The sequence below is a fragment of the Brachycentrus maculatus genome, unplaced genomic scaffold, assembly GCF_059751285.1.
Source record: "Brachycentrus maculatus isolate JH-2025_06_01 unplaced genomic scaffold, ASM5975128v1 h1tg000077l, whole genome shotgun sequence".
In the NCBI taxonomy this organism is placed as follows: Eukaryota; Metazoa; Arthropoda; class Insecta; order Trichoptera; family Brachycentridae; genus Brachycentrus; species Brachycentrus maculatus.
The window spans coordinates 913,180-931,752 of record NW_028280831.1 but is presented as its reverse complement, the minus strand read 5'-3'; positions in this window follow the sequence as shown (position 1 = coordinate 931,752).

Below are 18,573 nucleotides of genomic sequence, written 5' to 3'. Positions count from 1 at the left end.
GTATCTTCTTGTACGAAAGAAATTAGAAAGTCTGAAAAGTCCTTATCATAATAAAAAAAAAACAACCCTGATATAACAACAATATATCCAATTAGGATTTAAAAAGAATAGCTTGCGAACTTCAAAGTTAAAAAAACATTGGTATCGTCAAGTCGCTGTGTACGTTTGAAATTGAATTAATTACATGTACAGAAACGTTTCACTTTTAATACCTGGGGAAGAGGTTGTATTGGTAAAATAAATATAGATTTTCGAGACTCGACTAAGAGCCATCGTGAATTAAATGTATTTTCAAAGTAAGGTTAAAAATTACAGTAACCATACTTGACACTTTTGTTTCTTTTACCATAACATTTACATTATTGTTTTATTCACCATTTATATGCCAATTTTTCATAAAACATTAATAGTAAACCTAAAACTTAGACTTAAATGATTATAAAAAAAGTTATGGTATATTTGTAAAATTTTAATTAATGGTGGATAGATATTACCACAAAATGACTGCCAAATCAACTAATGAAGTCATCGAAATAACGAAGCTTACCTACGCCACTGCAGTCGTGATATTTCCAATAAGAATACTCGCTAAATATACTTAAGAATAACATAAGACGTAGCACAGGGCCAAACACAATATGGCAACACAACACTTTCTGGAGGGAAATATGATTATGTAGAGCTATCGGCCAATCTTTGAGAATGGATTTGAATAAGGCGCAGGCTCTAGAGGAAGTGCGTAGAGCCTTTACGCTCGGGAGGTGAATGTGAACAACAAAAGCTCAAAGCTTCTTATTCTTCTTCTCTCCTAATAATGAAAAGCTCTTAGTCCCATTTTAGGACGCCGATTCTACGGTGCTTCTAAAGGAAAACCTTCGGTTACACACATAAATTTTACCACCAAAAATAAAAAAAATCAAATATGAGTAAAGGGAAAAATATATGACTAATACCTACCCAATTGAAAATGTGTTATATCAATGAATAAATAAGTGCTATAAAACTATGACAATATTGTCAATATTATAACAATGTTATCATTTTTAAGATACTGCTGAATTAAAACAAATATTTGGAAGAAATTAACCAATCAAAAATATTTGTCAGATATTCGTAAAATTTCTTATCAAACTAGGGACTTTGATATTAATATTAAATTAGATTGTGCAATTCCGCCATTTTGAATGAAATCGATACAATTAGGAAATATTATATTTTAAGTGAATTTGAATTTTTTTAAAGCATTTTCTTACATATCAGATATGCTGAGTTGTTAGCAAGCAAGAAGGTGTAACAAGCTCAAAATGAAACAACCATGTAAACTACTGAAAAACTTTTTAATTTAGATGATAGAGCAGTATAATTACTTAAGAATAAGTTTTTACATTGCAGACAAGAAAAATTATTCACAAATTCACTATTTAACACACAATAATAATTATTATGATTTTTGTCTTAAGGGACATATAGCAGCGTTCGTCTTACTCAAGCTCGTAAAAATACGGGAATAGAACCAAGAGAGCGTTTCTATTGCTGCTTTTTTTTTAATCACAGTCTTTTCATCCGCTTTATCCTTTTTCATATAGCAATAATATCCTTCATTCTAACTTTCCCTACTTCTCATATTTGTATTTCCTTTCAAATATATTTCACTCATTGACCTAAAAATCTGAGATATTTGAGTGGTCACGTTGGTTTTTAATAATCAACGATTAAGTTATCATAATGTTATATATACCATACTGTTCAAAATTAAACTCCAGTTATTTGAAAGAGTGTATATTCAAAAATAATTACATCCTGTATGTTTAAAGTTTGGCTGAAATAATCAGCTTTAAACAAATGTTAAAAGTACTTACCTCATAAATAAATCAATTAAATCATATTGTTACTTGCACATCTACGTACTTATATTTATTTTTCTTTGATTTCAATCCTGGGTATTAGTTAGTAGCAAAACTTTACATGAATTTTTGACTCAAAGTTGCATACGAATATTCGCGTGTTTTAAATCCATATAAATGAAATATACCTGTAACAAGTAAAAATATAATTTAATATTTTTATTACTTCACAAGTATTGTGAAATTAAACATAATAAAAATGTGTGCTGTGTATTTTATTTATTTTACATTTAATCAGACTGAGCCACAGCAACGCATCGCCGGGAACAATTAGCCTTCAATAAATAAATGTATTCTACCAAATTAAAGGCAAGTTACAAACCATCGATTGTGACACATTTATTCTTCTTCTCACCCTTATCCACACCCAATGGTGCATACGGAACTGCATAGTATTGACGCAGTATTATCTTGATTTTACTTACATGAAGGCAAAGTAACCACTCATGCACTTCAGGGACCTGTCCAGGGTAGGTAATATTAAATAAATATTCGAGTGTAAAATCACTAATACTTATTTTCACCACTCCTGGGAATTGAAACCGGGACCTCCAACAAGGTAGATAAACATGGTAACTATTACACTATGGAGGTAGACATTTATTGGGAAATCTTTTTTAAAATATTTTTCATTAATCAATGTCTATCTATTTGGTTGACTGTCTTCGCTCGTAGCAGAAATGTTTAGCGGCGCTCGTTGTATAGGTACAGTAGACGTAGGGTGTAGGTATACTCCATTAAATAGGGACCTAAGCCTCGGAATACATTGTAGCCTTAAAAAGGTATCAAACAATTAAGACTGGTTCTTTGTTTTTCGCCTTAAATTATTAATAAAAAGTTCTCAGTTTGCTTTTACGGCAGCTTTCGTCACTTAGCGGGGGAAGTTAAACTGAGTGAAAACTTTTTAAAGGAAAATTATTCAATGTTTTAGTAAACAGAGGATTTATAAAATGTTCTTTTTTTGGCAAGTATGAATTGAACAATCCATTTTATATATTTTTTTAATACATCAGAATCATTTTATTACTTAAATAAGACGACGTATATTTGCCTGTGTGTATTCTATATGACCCATTTCCTTATATTTTCATAATTCCTTTTATTTCCGCATATTTTACTTTTGACTTGCTATATTATATTTTATTGTTTCAGTCGTACTTTATATCTCATTATTGCATTATTAACCTCTTTACTTTACTTATTCTACACTAGTGTAGACTAGAATATTTGGTTTATACAGTTATTTGTTATTTATTATTTTTATTATTTGACTCGTTTTGCTTTATTACGTTACCGGTAAACGGTATTACCGTTTAAACCTTGTTTCGATTTTTTTTAATTTATGTTATTTATTATTTATTTCTTCGTCTTTTATGTTTGAATGTACTTAATTACATATTCAATAAGACTATCCCAAAATAATAAGTCCATTTTACTCATTGAAAATGTTATGCGTATTGATAAGTATTTTAAATCAAATAAAAAACCAAAGATTTTAAACCAAAATAAAAATTAATCACCTTTTTTTATAATCTTCTAGCAAACAAAATAATTTCCAAAAAAACGTTTCTTTTCTTTCCTGTTTTTGAAAAATTAAACTACGAAAAATTCATTTATTTTGCTTTCATTTATTTGAATAAATTATTAATAAATAAATTATTTTGTCCGCCTCCGTAGTGTAATGGTCAGCATGCTCGCCTACCGTTCTGGAGGTCCCGGGTTCGATTCCCAGGGGGGTTTAATAAATATAAGTGATTTTTTCACTCGAATATTTATTCAATATTACACTGGACTGGTACCTGAAGTGGAGGGCTGATCACCTTTCCTTCATGTGTAATCGATCGAGATAACACTGCGTTTATATGAAGCAGTGCCCTATGCACCATTGGGGTGCGGTAAGGGATTTATTATTATTATTATTATTTGAATAACATTTTTGTGTATTTTTTTTTCTGGTTGTTTTGGAAATATTTATTTTATTGTTTTGAACATTATAATAAAATTAAATACATTCTTGGTATTAATAATGAAAAATTCAATAAAGTGAGTAAGTCAATTTATCAAAGCCCATCATCAGTTAAAATTATCCACGTTTACAAAATTTCGTTGGATTTTTTTTTTGATGATTGGTATACGAAGTGCGTTTATGATTTTTTTTTGAAAACGCCAAACATAATTTGATTTAGTTTCCATACTTACGGCTACATATATTTAACCAATGTGTGGAAGTCAAACAAATTCATGTTTATATTTATTTACTTTTTAGTTTAATTACATAATAGAACCCTTTTAAAAGTGAGTTATGGCAACTAAGTCTACGCAGATTTGTTCCGTATTTTCACCTCTTTAACTGTACCTACGTTTATTTGAAACCACTAACTTACGAGATATAAAATAGACATTAATTAAAATCCTTTTATAAAAAAATTCCAAGACAATGAAAGCTTGATTAAACAAGCGAGAGATCACTAAACCCCTTTTTGCACTGTCTCATTACTCGAATTACCCTTTTGAAGTTGCGGGAGGGACCTTAGAATCAGAGGTTTTCCCAGGGCGGTCGGCACTGAGCATAAAGTATCCGTGGAGCGAAATCCCGACGTAATCCGGTGCAGCAATTTAGACCGTAGGAGACTCTACAACTGAGGACCTACGCGCCAAAATCCTATACATATTATAATATAGGTATGAAGTTAGTCGCAGCCAAGATAAAATGGCAACCGCGTTGGTTCCTACCTGGAGTTTCCCGCACAGCGGCGGAGCCATCTAACGGCGGAAAGTGAAAATTATTATCAGAACACTTGTAATATATCTATTTATTGGTGGATCATATCGCTCACTCCTTTCAAAAACGTCATAAATCAAAAATCGTCATTTTTCAGTTGTGCATGTTTTCGGAATACCCAGAAAATGTACTATATCCCAGCAAAAGAGGCATATTTTTAACATAATATTTACCTGCTACAGGGCAGAAAATGTTGTTTTTGCATTTTAAAGAAAAGGTTTTGTTTAAATTTTTTTATAAATATACAAAATATTTTTCAAGTGTAGAAAAAACCTTCAGGTTTTACTTAAAAAGATCTATTGCACAGTAAAAAGTTCAATGAGTGGCTTGATATTTATTTTTAATACATTGTGTAATATTTTTAAACTTTAAAAACGTTCTCTTGAAAATCAAGTTTTTTGATTTATGACGTTCTTGAAAGGAGTGAGCGATATGTGAGAAACAGAATCACGGGTATTTGCAAAGACAATTAATTTGCAAAAATGTGAACACGGATAGGTACATATTTTACATACCACTTAGGCGATGAAGGATTTTCAGTGCTATGCAAATTGCCAATTTTTTGGCGCATATATATTAACTGAGCCAAACCAATTGATTATAAGCCTTTCTTCAATTTGTTTTGCACTTGGCGGGAATCGAACATATTCCAGTCGAGAGTCTACCCAACTACGCTGAGGCGCCTGCTCTGTTAAATTTGTAATAAAATAAAATTGATAAGAGAAAACTTGCTTGGGGATACTTTTAGTAACAACATTTTAAGTGTGTTTAATACTTTTTCACAAATTTGGATTATCTCCAATTATTTTTTCAAAGTAAAGTGATCACTTAAACCAGCCTATGACTGTCTTAAGCCTTCCATATTCTTTTTCATCTATGTTGAGATGTCAAAAAATAATACTTTTAGTAACATCCATTCTAAAAGATATTATTTTTTGACATCTCAACAAAGATGAAGAAGAATATGGAAGTCTGGGCATTTACGGGGCTGACGACCGTCATAGACTGGTTTAAGTGATCACTTTACACACGTGTAACATTCACCAATTCTACCCATTATTGACAACCACGCTACACAAATTCTTGGAAGTTCTACATATATGTATCAACCAATTTTGAAACATTGTTCTTGAATCACTAAAACTTCACTAGATACATCTATTGGTGAGATGTAAAGAAGCTTTTATTGATCAGAAACTATTTTAAAAATTCTAAAACACGTTAAAATAATGAAATATATCGGTACTCCCCTGTTAGGAGAAAGGTAGGTAGAAACAGGTAAAGGTAGAAGAAGCGGGTAGATTGTAGATGTGGATGGTAGATGGAGTGGTGCGTGGCTGGGCGGTATTACCCCGGCTAAGTTTTATTATGTTTAGGATCTTACCCTATCCCAGACGCGACCTTTCCGAACAGACGTGTTGCAGAAAGGTACTCTACATTGTAATTATTATTTTCAATTTTTTTTGACATCTAATCAAAGATGGTTACCAAATTTTCACAATTTTAAAGGTAACTACAACATAAGCAATTAAAAATAAATTTTTAATTGAATATATGGGCATATCATCAAAGATGAAGAAGAATATGGAAGTCTGGGCATTTACGGGGCTGACGACCGTCATAGGCTGGTTTGAGTGATCACTTTACATACGTGTGACATTCACCAATTCTACCCATTATGGACAACCACACTACTCAAATTCTTGGAAGTTCTATATATATGAACCTATTTTAAAACATTGTTCTTGAATCACTAGAACTTCACTAGAGACATCTATTTGTGATAGTAACTAACTAACTAACCATCACGCCGCTTCCCCGCAGGGGTAGGCAGAGAGAATAGAGCGCCACACCACTCTGTCCTTGCAAACATTCTTCGCCTCTTCCACGTTCATGCATCTCCTCATACATACCCGCCGATTGTTACGACTCCTAACCTGACCACTTTCAAGTATTTGGCATACCTGATCGTGCCATGTTTTTCTCGGTCTTCCTCTGCTTCTTTTCCCGCTAACATTCGCCTCATAAATTTGTTTTACCGTTCTTTCCTCACTCATTCGTTCTACATGTCCAAACCATCTCAACACACCTTTCTTAATTTTATCGATAATGCTTATCTCAGCTTTGCATTCCTTCCTTATTTCACTATTCTCACATCTATCATACATCGTTTTGTTACACATTCTTCTGAGAGATCTTCTGAGAGAGATCTATTTGTGATAGTAAAAGAAGCTTTTTGAGCTTCTTTTACCATCACAAGAGAAGCAGCAGAAATTCTTTTATTAGTATGTGAGGTCTGAATCCTGGATTATAATCACACAGAGAAACGCCAGAAAATATAATTTTTATTTTCATCATTTAAGCTTATAATTTGACCAGACAATTTATTTAAAATATTTTGAGTGTGTCCCAATACTTGCTTACAAAATCTGGATTATCTCCAATTATAGATAATAATTATAATTGAAGATAATCCAGATTTTGTGAACAAGTATTTGGACACACTCGAAATGTTGTAAATAATCATTATTATTTATAAAATATGTATTTTCGGTTTCTATCCCTAAATACTTTTTACCGACCAAGCTTAATAGACAAATAATTACAGGTGTCTCAATAGAGAAAGAATATCTTCTTATATCAAGAGGTATTATATATAGAATTATGTAAAAATTAATATACTGGTCGAATGAGAAGTAATTTAATTAAAGTTTCACAACCTTCTTGATATGTGACAATCAATCTGAAAGAACTCTAGCTTGCAATAAAAAACGTGTAAGCTTATTTTTTAAATAATGTTTTTAAAAATTAAACTTTGTAATAGATATTTTACAATGGTCAGAAAGGTTGGAAAAAAATATATAAAAGTCATTAAGAGATCATGCCGAATTGATTACGTTAACATATGTTTTTTTAGTTTCGTTTTTAGTGCGATCATGGGTATTATTTCAATTGTTAGATGGGTATTTCTAGCTCAAAATACTTAAAATTTTCCATAACATGGTGAGTAAGAATGAAAAACGACTTAAAGTTGGTGAAGAAAGCTTTAAAAGCATAATTAAATATTTCAAAACATTTAATCTAATCACACGTACAGTATTGGTAACGTAAGATGCAAGTCGGGACGTAACGAACTTGAGTGTGTAACATATGCTCTCTGCCGAGTTACAGTATAATACAATACACTTGTGTAAATCATACAGCATCTATAAATTAAAGATTTGTAAAAGTGTCCTGTCTTTCACGATCTTAATTGAAAATCCCCCTTTCAAGCAGGTGGACTATAGTTGGTTTGTACCTTTGCTTAGGGGATCATTTATTTTACAAGAAAGGGTTTTGGGAACACGGAAGTGACTTTTCGACGGTGAACATTTTGTTAAAGAAATACTTTCATTTCATTTTATCGAGTCAAAAGGGTCGGTACTTAAATGTGGGAAAGCAATTAATCGGTGGACCTTGTAGCAAGCTCTTAAAAATATATATTTACATCTGATATAACGAATAAAAGGCAATATGAGCATTTTCATATTTTAAAATATATTATCACTACAACATACATTATCCAGTGAATTTATTTAAAATGACGTTATCTTGTCAGTTTATTACGTAGCCATTTTTATTAACCGTGTTAAGAAACCATAATCTCATAACTTACGACACAACTATGTTAAAAAATCACTAAGTATCATTGACTAAATATTTTATTTTCACACATTACTATGGGACACATTGTGATTTAAAAGCAAAGTTGGTTTTTAATTTGTTGAATGGGAAATCACTTCTTTTAAAATACTGCTTCAAATTTTAATTGTTAAAATATTTTTACTCTCCTCACAAATTTGAAGAATCATATTTAAAAAAATATATATATTTATTCTTCTCCGATTTTAGTTTTCTTTTATTTTGCCTACAATTATTGACAATCTATTTATATCACAATAAGTTGTACATGCTTCACTTTATAACATTAAAATAAATCTTAATCTTTCTTCTAAGAAACATTCTTTATATATATTTATATGCATCTTAACAGAAAAAACGTCTACACCATTAAGTTTCACCACCCTTAAACTAGGATTTATAATTTAAATGTGCTATGTTTTTCATTGCCACATCTTTTCTTTGGGATTCTTAAATTTTGTAAAGGTGTAGGTACCTACTGGTATGTTTATATTAAAAACGTATATTCAATGTTCAATATTTTTCAATATAATCCAACCAATTTTCTTGTATTTGGTGACGTTAAACTTTTCCAGGGTTTACAAAACACTTACAAAAAAGTCGGTAATAAAAAAGCGTATTGTACCTTCGTTTCACTTCGAGAAAGCTCTTGGATCTTAGTACAGGGTCTTGGATTCCACTATGGAAAGCAATAACCCGAGAATTAAGCCTCGTTTAATTCACCCTTGGTATACCTATGTACACCGCTTTACATAGGTCCTAGCTAAACTATCTAGAATCACTTCAAAACTAACAGAATGCTTTAATTATAATACTCGTATTTCTATCTCAAGTTCTATATAAAATACAAGTAACTGTTTATATCGCCCATATAACAGATGACGTACCTGCTGCCATGAAAATATTACAGAGAGGATAACTAATATTTTGACTTTTATTATTCGTATTATAAATATACTCGTATAAATACATATATGGCATATATAAATTAAAATTTCAGATGGATTTCGTTCTAATAAAATTAGAAAAAAAATAATGGTAATAACAAATTAATACAAATATAAAAAAACTTAAGAAAGCGGTATAATTATAATATGTATTTATACCCCCAAGTACCTATATATTGTTTTATTTTTACATTTATCTGCCAAAAATTCTTAGCAATAAATTATTGCGAAATTGATATGTGCATCGAAACGATTTTTTTATCTTTTATTTTAGTATTACATTTCTGATAATGTAAAATAGGCACCATTTATGTTACGTAAATACATAGCCTCTTGTTTGCGTCAATAAATATCTCATACTTACCCCGGTGTATCTTCTAATGTTACCAGGCTGGCATAAACGCATCCGGATAACACTCAGATCTCTAACAAGATTTCTTTCCAGGCAATTATCCTTTGTACACAACAAGCAGTGACACGTTTCCCCCGCTATCACGTGACCGCCACGCGCCTTGGGCTAATCCAATATTTCCCTTCGTCGCCTGAGCTTTTGTTTGAATCGCTTAGTTTACTGCACAAGTGAATGGTGGGCCTTCGACATTCTGCTCCCCTGGTTACACGAGATGTTAAATATTCCCTTTGGCCTAGTTTTGATTGATTTGACATGAATTTTTGTGACGAGAGAGTGACACGATATTTCTATTGAGTGATAAGTTGTAAAGAGTTCAATTTTAATATTATAATGGAACCATCGTAAAAAGAGAAAATGATATTCGTTCTCAGTTATTGAGTAACAGAATATTATACAAACTCGTTAATTACAAACACTGTATTTTTTCATTAAGATTAAAATATCCTCAAAATTTGTCATTAAGGCATTAAAACTGTGATACATTTTTATTGGTTTAATACCGAGACCAGTTTCGGATTCTTTCTATTTTAAATAACAATGAACATATTACTAATGACAAGAATTAATTTAGTTATTCTTTTAAAATAATACATTGTTAATATTGAGATTGAATATTCTGACAAACGGAATTATTCTAATAATTCAAAAACATCAATATCAATTATTATACAATGTTTAATCTGATATTACTACCATATAACATAAAAAAAGTTTTTTGTTTTAATTACATAAATTATTCACAAAATACAACGTAAATAGTTTATTAATAATAATCAAACATTTAAATTCAGTTTATTATTCAATACATTATTCTCTTAAAAATGTTGAGTGAGGGTTAAATAATATCAAGTAAAGATTATATCACTTTTTTATATCAAAGCAGACCATACCCAAAATCTTATGAAGTTTTTAAACAAAATTTAAATCGTTATCATACTTGTCATATTGAAAAAATGGATGTAGTATTGCTAAAAGCAGTGTTTAACTGCGTAAATACTAATGTTTTCAATAAACAGGTTAGTAATCTAAAATATATAGTGTATCCTAAACTATTAGTGGAATCACATATTTGAGTTTTATTTAACAAAATGCATGATGCAGATTTCCATATTACCCTACCAAAAGCCAGCAGTGTGGTAGAACTGGAGGGTTCTCTTCCTGCCTCCTTATATCGCGGCACCCGCCCTAGCTGCCCTACCCGCCCTCGCACGCGCCTAGCGCGACGCACGACGCGCGCCACCCGCGTGCCGGCCACCGAAGGGCGGAAGATATTTATTTTACATTACCATCCTTTAGACCGTAATAGACGTGTCAATATTAAAATTGTCATTTGGTGAGAGTTCCGCTACTGCAGTTTTGATATTAATTCAAGGGAGTGAGGGCATGAGATACAATAATTTTTAATTTGAAAATTGTGACCATTTTTTTAAAATAAAGTTAGATTTTTTAAATACAATTTCCTACAATTTCTATACATTTATATGTACGGCAAACTTATAATTTTAGTTTCGCTGTGCCTCTCCAAATAAGAGACTGAGCTCTTGTGCTTGGAGAGACTTACACTTAAGGTTTATTGTTTTATTTGATTTATGGTATAATAGTCTTTTTCTTTTCTTTTATATACTTTTATAAGATTAACATATAATGGGCATTAATTTTTTTCCTAATAATTTTGATATCTTCTATTTTTTTTAATTTCTTTAGGGAATTTATTGAAGTATTTAATTCCTAAATATTTGAATACATATTCCAGGGATTGAATTTAATTTTTTATTTTATAGATAAAATAGTATTTTTACTTCATTAATGGAAGTGGAAGGATCTGAAATGTCGTATTTAATTGCACGTCTAAAACAATTTTCTTTCATATAGTTTTAAACATAAATATTTTAAAATGTGCCCTCGGCACGGGCAAACTGAGTGAGGGTAAATGATTGTAATTTGTTATTATGTGTATGATAAAATAAAATAAATAATAATAATTTTATGTTTTGTGACTACTTTATTATAAAGGCATTTATATATATATATATATATATATATATATATATATATATATATATATATATATATATATATATATATATATATATATATATATATATATATATATATATATATATATATATATATATATATATATATATATATATATATATATATATATATATATATTATATATATACATATATATTTATATATATATATATATATATATATATATATATATATATATATATATATGTGTATTCTATAGGCATTTTAACGGAGACTTAGTACTAACCCTATTGTATAGAAGTGAAGCATGATGTTGCTAAAAAAAGGATAAAAGTGGACTGTATCTCTCAGACGAATGTGAAGCAAAATATTTGAGATAAAAACCTACTGTATATTATTTTGATGGTGACATCTATTTATTTCCGAAAAATGTGATATTAAAGTTTTGCAAATTAATAAAATAACGCGTATTTTTTTACTAAAATTGAAAAGATCTCTCCTTTATTAAACTTTCTTCACTACATCTTGGAATTAAGATTATATTTTGAATTAATCTCATGACAAAATTCTGAATTTTCGACTGATTCTAAAAGCATAATCTCTTAAAAAATACAAACGAATATTTGAAAAAAAGTTTATTTGATCTAATTGTTATATGATCTCGGTTATTCCTAATTGGTTTTCGTTGAATTCCGACGACACTATTCAATTTGTATTTTCAGACATTGACATACATTTATTGAGGCATGAGCCAGATTGCTATTCTGAATAAAGATCGGTCGGAGAATTTCGTCTTCCATTGTACATCGTGTCGTGAGGGAATCGTGCGCTCGAAATCACGATTTTATGGTCACCCTCGACTTCCTCTATACCCATATGTAATCATATCATTTTGCTTTCTTTTGATTTGTATTCATGTAACAAAAAATCACGAATTTAGCCGACACCAAGAAAACCGGGATAAGTCATAGATAACATATATATATGAATTATTGCTAATCTGTTGCTACTACGGAAATGAAGTGATTTTAAAGATATACTAGTGATAGATTTTAAATGTTATTATTGATTAAAAGTTCTTGTACATTACTTTATCGTGCATTTTTAACTTCTCCGTCTTATTTATCTTTACTGACCCTTGTGGAAGCAATGACTCTTCTCCAGTTAACCTTTGACTGCGCTGCACGTAGCGCTCCAACCACCGAGGTGCCTGCTGCTGCCTTAACTTGATCGGTCCATCATGTGGGATCTTCTTCTCCCTCTCTTCCCTGCATTTTAACAGTTGTTTGTTTATGAAATCTGATTTATAATTATCCGTTTATTGTCGCCTCCATAATGAAGTGTTTAACATTAATAACATTTGGCTACCATACTGGAGGTCCTGGGTACGATTCCCAATTGGGTCAATAAAAATATATATATATATTTTTTTTTAAAGTATTTTTTCACTCTAATATTTATTTAATAGTACCTACACTTAACTGATACCTGAAGCGTAGGACTGACCACTGTGCCTTCGCATGATAAACGATCAATTTAATATTGAACTAATTTATACAATAAAATAACAACTATTCTTATATTTTTTTCACACATTTTATTTGACCAGCGACTACATTTTTGCATTTTATTTAAAATTCTTCATGTGATGGAATTTTCAAATGTTGGCTGATTTTAAAAGTGTCGGGTTGTGGTCCCGTGGTTAGTGTCGCGGACTCTTAAGTCAGAGTTTCTCGGTTCGAAACCACTCTGCCACGATAGGATACCTATTTCTAATAATGAGCCACTTAGGCTCACAGAAATAGTATAAAATTGAAATATTTGTGTAAATAATAAAAACACAGATATTTCATTAAAAAAATCTTTAAAATCAAATACAAGTATTTGAAAAAAGTTAAGGTTTCCATTTGATCTAATTGTAATATCTCGCGATTTTCCTGTTTGGTTTTTGTTGAATCGCGATGACAATATTTTTTTTTTCATTTCCTGTCGTCGCTAAGAATTGGACAAGAACGGCCCAAGAAAGAGAAGCATGGAAGAATATGGAAGAGGACTACTTAAATACGGCAGTGGAGAGATGCCTGAAGAAGAAGAATAAAAGAAGTGTAAATTGAAAATTGAGTATATTTGTACTTAATTTAACATTCCTCGTGACTGCAGATATTATCTTCCACGATTTTTGTGGAAAATTCTTATTTACTCAGAAAATCTACGCCGCATATTGGGAGCGCGTATTCACGCCGTGGGGGCTCTTAATGCCTGCATTGTCCGCTTTCCATTTACACCGAAGTCCGCGCTGTTGGTTGTATGTAAACCGACCATATATCATACAGAATGAGGAATAAATATACGGGAGCGGCGTATAATAGCGCAGTGCGCCGGGGCCTTCCATTCTAATGGTAATTTTGCGGATTTGAGAACTGCAAAATGTATGAATGGTTACTCTGTACCGGGGTGCCATGTTACCACATTTATTAATTTCATTACTCGGTTTATGTAAGTACGTACTTTGACAATCTCCGCACAGAGCTGTTCTTGTGGTGATTTAAAACCGTACTTAATATTTGCCTCTTTTTCTTTATCTATTAACGGTTTAATATAAATGAATACGACTGTCCGTCTCCGTAGTGTAATGGTCAGCATGCTCGGCTGCCGTTCTGGAGGTCCCGGGTTCGATTCCCAGGGGGGTTTAATAAATATAAGTGATTTTTTCACTCTAATATTTTTTCAATATTACACTGGACTGGTACCTGAAGTGGAGGGCTGGTCACCTTTCCTTCATGTGTAATCGATCGAGATAACACTGCGTTTATATGAAGCAGTGCCCTATGCACCATTGGGGTGCGGTAAGGGATTTATTATTATAAATTAATACAGATGTTAATTTCTTGAATGTTTCCGCAGATACTTTGTGGTACATTTTATGATATCTTTATAAAATTAATAGATTCTGTTTTCGACCACTTTTTTTTGGAAATATTTTTAGTCAGTGTTTCATAATGTCCTAATAAGACGAAACGCGTCGCATATCATGTGTGTAAATATAAAAAAGTGGTGAAAACAAAGTCTATTAATTTTATAAAGATATTTCAAATGTTAATATTCGTTTGTTGAATATCTTAAATTGTTTTGATATTTTGGCACAACGTTGCATTCAAACGTGCGCGTTTTTTTGTATCTTTATAGCTGTCACAGAAATAAACCTGTTTTTTAGAAAACCGTTTTAACATTAATGGCACCACCTTCTGTTTTCGTAATATTATTATACCCAACAAAAAATCATTTATCATGGCGAACAACGCGCATTTTGACAACGTTAAAATTTTGTATACCCACAATCATTTGTGCTATCACTTTTCTTTCTTTTCCATGTAAACGGACTGAGACAAAGCAACGCATAACTGGATACAGCTAGTACAACGATAAAGTTATATCGGTTATTTTATAATATTAATCGACTAATAAAAACGTCTTGAAATCAACCACAAACGCAATTTTTGTATTCTCATCACTAAAAATATTAGTTATAATCGTTGAATATGTACGTATATACGTATTAACGGATGTGTGTGTGTGCGTGGGTGTGTGTGTGTGTATGCGTTGGTTTGTGGGTGTTTAAGTTGTAAGTATTTTATACTATTTCATTAAACTACATATTAATCAGCGGAAGCTAAACTGGCAGTGCACAACGGAGTCCTGGTTCCAACTCTAATGTTTGGAAGTGAAACGTGGAGTTGGCAAAAGAAGGATGAAAGTAAACTGAATGCAGTCGAAATGCGATCTCTCAGATGAATGTGCGACACAACGATGTATGATATATGTGCGAATAGTGAAATAAGGAAGGAATGCAAGCTGAGATAAGCATTATCGATAAAATTAAGAAAGGTGTGTTGAGATGGTTTGGACATGTAGAACGAATGAGTGAGGAAAGAACGGTAAAACAAATTTATGAGGGGAATGTAAGTGGAAAAAAGAGCAGAGAAAGACCGAGAAAAACATGGCACGATCAGGTATGCCAAATACTTGAAATTGGTCATGTTAGGAGTCGTAACAATCGGCGGGTATGTATGAGGAGAAGACAGAGTGGTGTGGGGTTCTATTCTCTCTGCCTACCCCTGCGGGGAAGCGGCGTGATGGTTAGTTAGTTAGTCTTTAATTTGTTGGGAACTAATTTCGACCGCAATATTTACCTACATTACTCTATTAAGGGAAGGCCGGGAAATAAATAGTATGTCCCCATAGTTTGTGTGTTCTGTAACCGGCAACCGCCCACCATAATAGAATGTATCACAATGGTATTGTAATGGTAATTTTCCATGGATGGAAACAGCTCTCCGCTCGGGGTTGAAAATACGATCCTACGCATTAGGTATATCTGCTACGCTGTGATATAATTAACATGGAAATACCGTCATGTAATAATAATATTTGTATTTTCCCAAATAACTTTTGAGGTTATCTTTATAATTTAAAGATTTAAAAGATAAAAATACAATGCTCGATAAAAGCAACATTTAGGAGTTTTGCCGTTTTTTTAAATCACATTTTCATGTGGTGTACGGAGTGCGTGGAAGTTTTTGGCATCGTAAGGGTAATTAACTATAACCTTACTATGAGTATTTCAATGTTTTAGAATTAGTACATAAACCCTGATGATGACAAGGTTCTTGTCGAAACCGGTTGGAAAAAGTGTACCAATAAAAAGTGGTTAACAAAGTTGTTTTATTTTATAAAGTTGATCAAATATAATTTATTTGTTTTTTTATTTACTTAATTTTTTCTTGGTAAATACCACTATTTTGAAAAATCTTTTGTGACACGTTTTTCGACGCATTCCGCATCATTTTCAAACACCGTATGTGAAGCTTAGACAATTTTTTTTAAAAAAGGACGAAATTCAAAATTTATACTTAGCTTCATAGACGGTGTTTGAAAATAATGTGGAATGCATCGAAGTATGTGTCACAATAGATTTTAAGATAACGTGGTATTTACTAAGAAAAAATAAATAAAATATGGATAGATGTTACCGCAAAGTGACTCCCGCAAAGTGAGTGATGTTTATAATAACAATACCAACATTACAATAAAAAAATAAAAATAGTTAAATAAAGCCAATATTTATAATTTATATGTAATGCAATTGTTTTTATTCATTTAATATATTCACATTTTTATTTATAACATAATACATTTGAATCATTTATACATATGGAGAACTTTTATATTTCGATTCGCTGTGCCTCTCCATAAAAGAGACTGTGCTCTTGTGCTTGGAGAGGGACTTACACTCGTGGTTTAATGTTATATAATAAAATATATAATAGTTAGAAATTAATAATAATACTTTTAAAAGTTTATTTTTCTTTCCTGACTTAGTTCACTTATATAACGAATAAATATGTACCTACTCTCATAAATAATTTGGGTAGTCTTTTTGATATCTGAATCTGTCGTAATGAATTTTATTACAATTAAAATTGTAGTATCATTTTGATATACTATATATAAAAACATGATTTAGATATGATGAAATTTGATAGCTCAAACGAGAATCCTATACATTTTGCTAAAGGTTTTAGAGTTTTGATTTGCGATTTACCATGCAAGTGAACAGTGTAAATGAGCGTAGACTAGCATTAAAGTTTAGTAATAATTTGGAAGCAAGATCCGGGTCGGGATTTGCGCTGAAATATGAAGGAATATCGTTAAGTTCCGGCGACGAAAGGGTCTACTATTAATGCAATAATTTTCCGAAACGGAACGGTCGTGTTGTTGCCGCTAAGCTGCCGTGATACAAAGTAAGATGGCTGCGGAGCATATTTAGAGGAAGGCTTCCTTGTAGTACAATCCGGGGATTGGGGTTGACATGCCGCCCGTTCTAATAATTCTCATACATATTCATTAAAGACTAATTAATCACGTCTTCCCGGGCCCGTGTGAGAGGAAAGGTAGGTATGTAAGTCTGTTTACGTCGCTAAGTCCTTCCGACAGCATTTTCACGACATTATACATGCGCCTGGAAGCTTATTAAAAATGGGCGGTATGCTAATAGCTATCTCTCCTGAAACTATCATTAATTTATTCTTACCTTAACACGTTGTTTACTGCGTGCATATGTTTGTGCGTTTCAGAAACCTTATGTTGCGGTGATGTACGCATTTTTTGTACCTTTAATATCGTGTACAAAAGCACGTCTTAAACGTGTCATTTTTACTTTGCTATAAACGAATAGGTGTCACTTTAATACCAAAATATTATTGATTCTTTTCTGTCATCATTATTTCGATAGGATCTAATATCGCCCTCGTCAAATTACATTTTTTAAAGCAAACTTCGTCGTAACCAATGTGTTAATGCATTGATAAGGTGCAACTAACGGTTAATACGATAATTGTTTGTAGTATATACATGCACAATCAATCACACTTTAACGCATTGTACGAAATTTTTAGGGATTTTGCAACGAGATTCCCAGAAAAGGCGACCTTACATCATTAGAATACCCTTTTTAAGTAGGTACCTATTTATTTTGATACTTTTAATAATATTCTAAAAGATGAAACTGTCATTATATTTTTTAAATCATACGTTTTGTAAATTAATATGCAATACTTTAAAAAAAACTTATATTCTTTTGTCTGTTGAAATATCGCAGACCACTCTGTTTAATTCTGAAATTATTTTGTTGGTATTTTTTTACCATAGCACAAGTTTTCATTTTCTATATATATACTTTAAACATTTAATAATAAATATTTAGTATGGATACATAATTTTTTTTTTTTTTTTTTTTTTTTCTTTATTTAAAATTCTTTTGCATTACATAAATTCAAAAACAAAAAATAT